This window comes from Oreochromis aureus, linkage group 6 (genome assembly GCF_013358895.1).
Source record: "Oreochromis aureus strain Israel breed Guangdong linkage group 6, ZZ_aureus, whole genome shotgun sequence".
NCBI classification, from domain to species: domain Eukaryota; kingdom Metazoa; phylum Chordata; class Actinopteri; order Cichliformes; family Cichlidae; genus Oreochromis; species Oreochromis aureus.
The window spans coordinates 16,301,345-16,311,756 of record NC_052947.1 but is presented as its reverse complement, the minus strand read 5'-3'; the positions used below and the strand labels follow the sequence as shown (position 1 = coordinate 16,311,756).

Below are 10,412 nucleotides of genomic sequence, written 5' to 3'. Positions count from 1 at the left end.
CAGGACGAAAATGATCCAGAGGTTGTGTGGGTCCGAGTGGGACAGTTTAGAAAAAAAGTAATAGTTAAAAAAGTACTTACATCTGACACCATTAATTTACAGACTACAACTATGGCTCCCTGATTTACAGAATTTACAGGGTGCTTTTCGCACGTAAACGCCGCTAATCGTATCGTCACGTGGTTATTTCCCAAAAGGTATTATAAAAATGAGAAACACCTCTTCAGTGGAAATGACCACTTGGTGTTGTGGGAGGAGCGAGCAGAAGTGTAGAGGATCAGTGTGGGCTCACCTCCACTGTGTGCGCCGCGCACCAGGTTAAGGATCTGGATTACGTTTAGGCTGTCTCCGTGTACTATTTCTAAAGTGGGACGTTGTGGAGCTGTGGAAAACGGGGACATTTATTGCGGAGGGCTCAGAGAGCGAGTGCGTGTCTGTGGTTGGAAACCTGCTGCTGATCGTCACTCTGTGCGCTCTTATCCAAGGTGGGGATCTTTATGAGTCCGACGGTAAGAAAAAAGACGGGAAAGGCCAGCTCGGCGGGCAACACTTGGTCTGATTTGTAGCAGTAGTAGTTTGACTTGTATGTTAAGTTTTGCTTGCTTGTTTTTACAGCTCCAGACTCTGTGACTAACATGAGCGGGTGGGTAGGCGGGTGGAAGGGTTGGGTATCTCCAAACTGCGGGGTGTTTTCTGTTGGGTTAACCTGGGGGGATACCCAGGATCATGGCTACAAGTTTGCATCCCTGTGACGTTAGAGAAGTGAAAACCTAAACTCTGTTTTGCCTCGTTTCCTCTTTGACTACTTCTGCCCGACCGTAGAAAACAAAGTAGACCCACCCTATGTCTAATCTTAGTTCAGTACACCAATAAAAAAACAGCCAATGCTTCATAAAAATGTTCGTGGATCTGGTTACATAATGACGCAGAATCTTCAGGACGAGATAAATATTGTATCCACGTGCTGCTGCTGTTATTGTCATTGTTATAAACGTTATTTTATAGAGCAGCAGATACCTGCTCTCTATCGCCTTTCAGCCTGCTCTTTTCTGAGCTTTGAACCCAGGTATCCACTCCCAGGCAGGACGCAGTGTGCGGGTGTTGAGTTACCTGCAAACATCATGAATATTTCATGTGTGTCATTCCTTTGCAGGGGTCCTATTCTACCCTCAAATCACTGTTTTGTTTTTGTTTTTTTCCACAATCACCTGATGCAAACTGAGCTTCTGAGCGTCGATTTAGGCAATGAAGAGATGGCGGTCATGAGTTACTATAACCTCTGTAGTTTATTAGTTGACGTTTTATCTCAAAGTAGAGGTCACCATATTTTAGTGCAGCATATCAAATCATTAATAAATATTTGAAACAACGTGACAGCGAGACTAGATCTCTTGATCTGACCTTTAAGGGATTCACTACAACTTTCAACCAAAGTCATGGTTTTCTCACTTGTGTGTTGAAATGTTTTGGATCAGAGGTCGGCAGCCTTTACTACCAAAGGAGCCATTTTTTTAAAGGAATTTTTGACCGGACAAAATGCATGGAGCTGCAAAACAGCCGATTATGCATGTTTAATCCCATAAGCCACACTAATAGGTGTAAATGGAAAGCCGAGCAGTTTGCTCTAAGTCCAGCCTGTGTTTGTGCAAATTAAAATGAGCCTAATTTTGATAATCAATAACACATACAGCTGTCAGATAGCTTTTAAAAAACGTATGTTTAAAATTTGGAATCGGTAGGTAGTCATTTATCTGTCCACATCCATGTAAGAGGTTCAGTAAAATGAAGAGGAGAAGTCTATGATCCACGTTTTAATGTTTTTCCTAATTTAAAAATAGTCTAGATTATATATAATTACATATTTTTACTACTGGAGAATAGAATGAGGAATACAAATAGTCATCATAGTCTACGTATGTTCTCTATCTCCTCCTAGATGAGTGAACTAATCTTGATGAAACTTTGCATAAACATTGCCTTGGGCACTGAGAGTGCCAGTATCTTTATATATTTAGCTCATAGTCACTGAAAACAATTAAACAGCTGTCAAAAAAATTGTAGATAAAAGACAAAATCATTTATTGTCAGTATGTGAACTGCTCAATCGACTAATTGTTTGACTGCTACAGTATACAAGTAAATTTTCTCCCTAAGTGTTGCGTGCGTGTGAACATAAGGCACTTAAAAAATATAAATGTATTTGTGCACTTGGTGTTTTAGGCAATGGTGTTTGTCCTGTTATCATTGGTTCACTTTTTATCACTTCAGATATGACGAATTGAGGTCACTCACGCGTCCTTCGCACAGTAAACGGTGTTATCACGTGACTGAAATGCCACGCTTGGGTTCTGGCAAACTGCTTGATCTTTATTTTGAGGACAAGTGTCCTCTTCAGACGTCTGCATGTCATCGTCAGATGTGGCTACTGTGGTGGCTGAACTGGTCTTCAAAGTGCTCTTCATGTGGATCCAGTTTAAAGGCATCCCAGCACACAAGCAGTGACCTAAAACCACACTCCTCTGGTCACAGCTGGACCTCTGTGCATGGATGGCATTTAAGCATATCAGGGCTTCTCTGCAGAATCGTCTCTTTAGAGATATTCAGTGAGAACTGTTCATTTAAAAACAAAAACAAAAAAATGGATGGAACCACTGTGATGCCAGCTGGCGATGAAGCCTTGTGCTGAGCATTTTGGATGTTGCAATCTTGCCTTTTCGAAACCAGACGTCATGAGTCGGGTGTGGATCTGAGTAGGAAACAGAGGAGCTCATACTGTAGTGATTTGCCAATCACAAGATGGTCCCACTGGATGGTTTTGCAAATTTTAAAGGAGGGCATAGATTTTGTATTTTTAACAGTATTTTCCTATGCAATGTTGAAACTACACTTCTTTGCTCTTATATTAAGATACTTGAGGGACTCGATGCGTTGTTAAACTTCTTTACGCTGGCAGAAAGGGGAGTTTTACTGGTCTGGCACACATGCAGCCCACAGAGGTCAAAGTGGGCTGCACGTGTGACGTGATGTAAAATGAGTTTGACCTGCCTGGTCTGCAGTATCTGCTCAGGCTTGTTTTTGAAATGCCTCAACTGCAAAGGATGTAAAAATGTGAGGTTGTTATGGCGTCAGGTAATTTTAAAGTTTAGCAAAACTTCTGTAATTCAAAGCAGTTTCACAGACTCTCTTGTTTAACGCAGTCTACTGTCTGTTATTTATAAGTGCTTATGAGCTGTGGTGGGCCTGCTCCCTACTTTCTCTCTCTCCTCTCTCACATCCTTTTAAGCAGGAGTGGATTAAACATGCAGCAAGAGTGCAAGTGAAGTTTAAACCTTATGAAGAGTTGAGAGCAGTTTCTGAGGCATGAGAGGAATGTACAGTTAATCAGTCATCTGTACGATTACTGCTGATGTTCAGAGGGGGAGCTCAAGCAGTCCAACAATGTGTTTGGCTAAGATCAATGCTCAGACCTGCTTCCAGGGCCTTTACACACACAGGATCTACTGCAGCATGCTAGACACTGAATACTGGTCATGCTGATGTGATTTACATGCACAGCTTCAGGTCACAAGTTTTTCATTTGCTTTACCTTACTTATCTGTGCCTATCTGTTGTTACTCAGTCTGAAAATACTTGACAAGACATAAAGCTGTGAGAAATCTAAATGCATCAGTAGGTGATTCTGTGTGTTTTCCCACTTTGCCCTCCATAAACAAGCCAGCTCAGCTGTCCCGTGGTTGGGATTAGCTCCACCTTCCCCTCTCGTGTCCCGATGCAGACCCCGAGAGGTGACAAATATACTAAACAGATCAGCAATGGCAGCAGTTAATCTGAGCCTGTTTTTGTTTGGGAGTTGGGTGAGGGTGTTAGTTTGTCATGAATGGAGATGGAACATATAGATTACAATAGAGAGCTAAATTAATGGCTTCAGCGCACGTAATGAGATGCTGGGGCAGGAGGTTTAGGTTAGGATAACTTGGCTGTAAATGCTTCCTTAGGTTTTAAATTGAGCGTTTTCAAATGACAGCATTTCCACTTTAGTAAAACGTGCTTTCTACTGTAAAGTCGCCTATAATCAAGCAATAAGGTGAATTCGAACAACTGACTGAATTTTCCCATGTTTTCTGAAAGTATCTCAAATGATTGCAACAACAACTTCATCTGTTCTCTGCTGCTACATGAATTTGTTCCAATTTAATCCTTTTGAAACACTGAAGATGTTAATTGATGAATTATTTTTTTCTTAGTAACCTTTACAAATGACATATACTAGGTAATCGCTGGTGTTAATAATCACATAAATAAAACTGAACCCATACAAAACACATAAATCAGTTATATACACATATAAGAATCAGGGTTGAGAAATATAAATTGAGTAAGTTTGTGTACCACATGTATAAAACATAAAAATCAAGACAACGGCAATTATTCATTTAATCCACCAGTTTTTAAATGATATATCCAACAGGCATCCCTTTGAACACGTTTACAACCTCATCGCCACTTCTTTCATTGATGGCTTCGCTTCAGTTCCTATGAACCGTAGACCGTAAATGCCATAAATGCCATGCCTGGCTAAACAGGATCTCTGATCTTTATTTCCAATATTACTCCTGTGTCCAAAAATTTTAATCCTCAACTCCCTCTTAGTCTGATGTATCCTCATCACAAAACTGACTTCAACTACTTCAATTATGGTCATTGTTGGTAACTTATGCAGTATGGTCCTGTTTGTTGGCTAGGCCTAATTCTCCTGAGAGAACTCCAACAGACTGTGTAGTGTGACTGTGTTGTGAAACGAATACACTGTCACTCAATCTGGTTGAACTACTTATGTTGTCCTACAATGAACTGGAAGAAGGTTGTGTTTTTTTCTATTTTTTCTATCAAGTCAGCAGTTTGTACTCTGATAACATGAAGAGTTATTGTGCAGGTGTAGAGGTTAGTATTTACTACTCTGATAAACAGTTCCCAGGGTATACTGTTTTGTTTTGCATCTGTTTTGCTTTGAAAATTATGTGCAAACAAAAAAATATTGTATAGGACGAGTGTTCGGGTGCTTTAAGGCTAAATTTTTTTTTCTTTGACTGAATGTGTTTGTAAGGAAAAGAAAAGTCAAGTCTACAAGACTGAAAATTAAAAAGAAAAGTTCTGCTGCTAGCTGTGAATTATTTATTTATTTGCATAAGCGCCATTTTTTTTTTTTTTTTTTTTTTACAAAAACTTTTCATCCTCTTAGTTAATTATGTCAGTTTGGTGCTGTAGCTCTCTCTCGTCTATCTGATAAACATCTCTGAACTTCACAAGAAGCCTCGTATCTTCTTCCTTCTTCCATCCCACATGCAAACATGTCTGTTTTATCAGCAAGGGAGATGCGATGCAAACGAGCTCCAGAGGAAGCAGGAGGAGAGCAGAGATAGGATATGCCCACACAAAATGCACTCTTATCGCTGACAGTCCCCTATTGTAGCGTGAGGACAGGCTAAAGTCTCCCCTGCCAACATGAATGAAGGAATGATGTCACCGGCACACGTGCAATGCGGTAATTTAACTTGTGAAGGTCGGAGGAAGGGAAAAAAAGAAAGGAAAAAAGGAAGGTAGAAAGGGCATGCTTTTTGTAGCATTTCTATAAATTTGGGACCTTTAATTACACAGGGCTATATAAAAGCCAGTCTATTTACCGTTCTATAAAGAGAACTAACACAATACGCAAAAATTCTCATAAACAAAGCTTAAATAATTAAAGCTACACAATTAAACTGCTAATGTGAAACAAGGATACTGTTAGGAAACACTTCCAGAACCTCTAAGCTAGCAAATGCTAACACTGAGATTTATAAACGCGATTTATGTGTTGGCCAAAAATTACCGTTCGCATGCTAACATTAAACTAAGATTTTATTTAATTTTTTTTCTACAGAGTCTGACACAATATTGTTAGACTTTAATCTGTAAGAGTTTTTGAGTGTAACTCAGAACATGGTACTATCAAGTCTACATGATTGTATCATATTGCTCTATTGTTATTGTTTCCCACAGTAACAATGGTATCAGTGTAGCAAGACTCAGTACACTGCATCATCGTCTACGACAAATCACAGCGTTTGTTCAGAAGAAGCAGAAATAAAATGCTCATAAAAAAAGCAAAAAGCAGAATGAAGTATCTACTGGCTTCCCTGTGGACTAGCTGAGTCCCATTATGTCATTTAAAGTAATTATAATATTTGTGTAAATCTAATGAATTAGCACCCCAATTTTGAATTATTAATTGGGATCATTAAAAAAATCATAATGTGTTTTCATGTTTTGAGAAACATTTTAAGATGTATTGAAGTTAGAAGCTGTAACATATTGCTGTATCTATATTTCTACCAACACCTAAATGAGTTAAAATTGACTGAACTGTAACTCAAATGCTGAATGGTGAAAATTCAGTGAACACACTTGCATTGACTTGTCCACATTCAGGTAAAGGATGACTTCATGCTTCATATCAGCGGCAGGAACTTATCTACCTCTGATGTAAAAAGCTTTTTTAAACTTTATCGCTTAAGAGTAGACTAAGAGAGTCACAAGACATTGGATAACTTTGATTAAAAGTTGGTTTCTGTGTGTTCTGGTCAGTCTCTCTTAGTTTTATCCCCTTTGTATAAAGAGCTTGGTTATTTTAAGTGGTATATATTTTTTCTTTCAGGCTTTATGTTTAATATTGATTTTTTTTCTTCTTTTCCTTTCCTCTCCTCCTTTCGCTTCCTTCAAGCTAAACTGAGAATCTGCCTTTGGGCACGTTGATGAATCATTTTGCAAATAATAGCAAATCAAGCCATTAGCCGTCGTGTGCATGTGAAAATCCACAGGCATGGAGCAAAGTTATCTGCTTACATAAGCTAGTTACAGTCATTACTGAACACATAGTGGCCTAAGAAACAGCATTTCAGTGAATGAAGCAACATATACATGATATAAAAATGTTTTTGTTTGAAGAAAGATAGCATGCTAACACTTTTGTAAAAAGCTATCTGTCTACTTTTCTCAATAGCTTCTAAGCACTGTTCATTTTAGTCAAAGGAACAGAAGTATTATTTGGATAGGGAACTCTTTTACTGCAAAATAGTACTGCTACAAGTACTATATTATACTATATTAAATTAACATTTAGAAAAACTGTAGAGTGGAATGTTGCAGCTAAGCTAATTTAACATTAGCAAATGCTAAATGAATCATATCTGGCCTGTAGTGTTTACATCTGACAGAATTCACACACATGTAATTTTAGGGGTGAAATATTTGTGCACTAATCACCTAATCATGTTGAAATGTCGTTTTGGCTGGTTAGATATTTTCACAGAAATGTTTTGTTGCTCATTAGATATTTTATACCTTTGTTATTGGTATGTGCTGATTTCCAAATGAGGTATTATTGGGTGGTTTGAGATGCTACTTGTGCCTCTGTTAAAGTTAAGCTAGTTACAGCTGCTCCTTTCACTTTTTATCTTTTATGTCTAACAACGACTGAAATGAACATAAAAATTGTAATAATAATATGTAATTTAAGCTTTACTTTAGTCTGACTCCCGTTAAGATGATGAACTGGCACGGTGGTGAGCATCTGCATAAAAACAATGGCTTTTCTTCCTCCCTGCTGTGCTGCTGATTGGATTAGTGAGGAGTATAAACACTCAGACCAGACACTACATTACCCTTTAGCAGTTTCACCTATAGCTCTAAATATTTCAGCAGCTGCTATCACTTTAATGGGCCTGTTGGTCTCTGGGTTGCTATGGTTGCTGCGAGTTTCTCCGCTTTAAACAGCACCTTTAAATTAATGGAAGCATTGACATGCTCCTTTGAATGCTGCACCTTTTAATAAAAGGTAGGTTTAGAAAAGAAGCATAATAAGTTGTATTTTTTTTTTTCATGCTCAGCTGATCAAAGCTCCTGTTTAACGAGAAATATGATCGTTACGCTGAGTTAAAGGTGTGTCCCGTCTTTCAGGTATTTGCACAGGACACACCTTTGTGTATGAAACCTTCTGGGATTGCAGTCGGCTGACAATGCCGAAACCAGATCAGAAAAGAAGAAATGACAAAAGGCCTAGAGGTGAACATTTCTTTCATTTTTACATCATGTTTGATCCTATCTGTTCCCATCAGTCCGTGTCTTTATTTCCCTTTGATTCATCAGAAACTGATCTCTTTTTTGTGTTTACCTTTGGAGTGCTGCTCTTTAAGCTTTAGAAATAATGGATGTCTAGTGTGCCGCTGTGTTGTGATAATAAGTAATTACTTAAACTTGTGCAACCATTTGCAGCTGGCACTGTGACAGAGGTGTGATGCAATGCTGTTGTTAAAATGGGATCTTGAATGTTTTCTAATAACATGTTTGTAATCATGCACCGATTTTTCTGTTGATGTAGAGGACATGAATTTGCAGCAGGCCCTAAATGCTGCCAGAGCCATTTTTAGAAATGATGCACAGCAAGTGTAAAGTAACCCCGCAGAGCTTTGAGTAATGGTGCACTGTGTCTGTGAAATTAGTGGGGGGGGGAAACAGGGACATTTATGTTGGCTTTGTCACAGCTTTGGATTTTATTTATTCATTTTCAGTTTTTAATTGAGCATTTTTAATTCAGTGTGGGCGTTAGTTTTCAGTGTGTTGAACATCTAAGATCTGCAGGAATAAATACAGATGACTACTAGGAAATGAAACTGAGCAAAAGTCTGGAGCCACCACCACCCTCCATCCATCCGTTTTATTCTGCATTTCAGGGTCACGGGCAGCTGAAGCCCATCCCAGTGTCATAGAGCTAAGGTACAACCTGGACAGGGTGCCAGTCTGTCGCAGAGTTAACAGACATGGACCACCATTCACACTTACATTCAATTTAGAATCACTAATTTACCAAACTGTGGGAGGAAGGTGGAGTACCCGGAGAGAACCCACGCAGACATGGGGAGAATATACACAGAGAGAGCCCAGACTCTGCTCTAAGAAGACCAATGAAACTGTTTCTTTGTGGATTTTTTTTTTGATTAATCCAGATATGCTTTTACTCCATTGACAGTGTGTTTGGGATCTTTGCCTACTGAAAAATGAACCCTTTGCCTATTAGATGGTATCACATGGTGGATCAAAATCTGATCCCCAGTACAGAGAACCATTTTTTCTAGAGAGCCGCTTCCCAGTAGTTCAATTCCTTGTTAGTCTTAATTGTTAGTCTGCTTGTTTATATTAATCCTGCTTATTGATTCCAGTTGCACTTGTGCTACAATCAGCTGATTTCATTTCCTGTGCAGGAAGAGGTAAATGGTGGCACAGTCTGCAACGTGGATATGGACACAAAAGAATGAGAGCACTTGGGCAACGTGCAAACTGCATCCAGAACAGAAACAATCTTATTATGCTGCTAACACAACCTCGGCTCTTTGCAAGCACCTGCACAGATAGCACCCTAACAATAAGCTAGCCAAGAACCTAGAGTGATGATAAAACTGAGGGAATGCTGATCTCAACCCAGCAGCCAAACCCTGAACTTCAGCAGGTGACGAAGGCAGTGATGAGCAGTCAGGCTGCAGCCTCCATCTCTGCCTGTTCATGTTTCTAAAGTAGACTCACTGTGGCGATCGCTTTGAAGTCTCTTTGTGCTTTTTTTCATCCTTGCTTTGTGCTGTTGGCTTTGTGTTCATACCTAAATACTAAGGGAAAGATCATATGAATTACTTTCTCCTGGGAGTAATTAAGCAACGTACTGCATTACTTTAAATGTAATTAGTGGGTAAATAACTCTAAAAAGCACAAACATTTGACCATGCAATTAAATTGCACGAATGTAATGTGTTTGATGTGCTGCTTAGCGATGGTAGGCACTCCCAAAGCAGAGCCAATGGGATTGGAATTGCTGAAACGCAGTCCCAATCATGACACAGCCTCCACTGCTTTCTAGATGGCTGTAGACACTCTTTGCTGTACCTCTCTCTGGACCACCTCTGTATATAATGGTGAAGATTTGATGCAAAAAATCCATTTGGATTCATTAATAGAGAACACCTGTTGTCACTGATTCTCAGTGCAGTTCTTGTGTAATTGGGCATACCTGCCTTTTCTCCCTGTTCATCTCTCAGGTTCTGTGTCAGGTCTTTGCAGGATATTTTACAGTTTCTTTCTTAAGGACATGAATTTGACATGCTGTCCATAGGCTATAGTTTTTTTTTTCTTTCTTGTTGTTCATCTTCTACTTTTCCAGCCCAGTCTTTGTTATTTTTAAAGATTCAGCTAAAGAAAGGGGAACGAATTATACTTTCCTGCGGCAGGCTGCTAGTAGCAAAGTGCCTAAAGCTACAATTTGAAGTTGGCTCTTTGCTGAGATGTCTGTTATGCTCAGACACAGCACTATTTATGCTAAAATTGTTCAT

At 39.2% G+C, this 10,412-nt stretch overlaps 1 protein-coding gene across 7 annotated transcripts in view; it reads left to right on the top strand.

The window, feature by feature from the left end:
- Positions 1–264: 264 nt before the first annotated feature.
- fhip1aa (FHF complex subunit HOOK interacting protein 1Aa) overlaps positions 265–10,412 on the top strand; it is a 29,627-nt gene continuing 19,479 nt past the window's right edge. For 3 of the 7 annotated variants that reach the window (XM_039613903.1, XM_031756978.2, XM_039613902.1), the window contains exon 1: positions 265–509. The gene's annotated coding sequence lies outside the window, so the exon portion shown is untranslated. Of the gene's footprint in view, positions 510–7,995; positions 8,101–10,412 lie in introns of all 7 variants that reach the window. The other 4 variants (XM_039613898.1, XM_039613901.1, XM_039613899.1 and 1 more) reach the window with 3 other exon arrangements.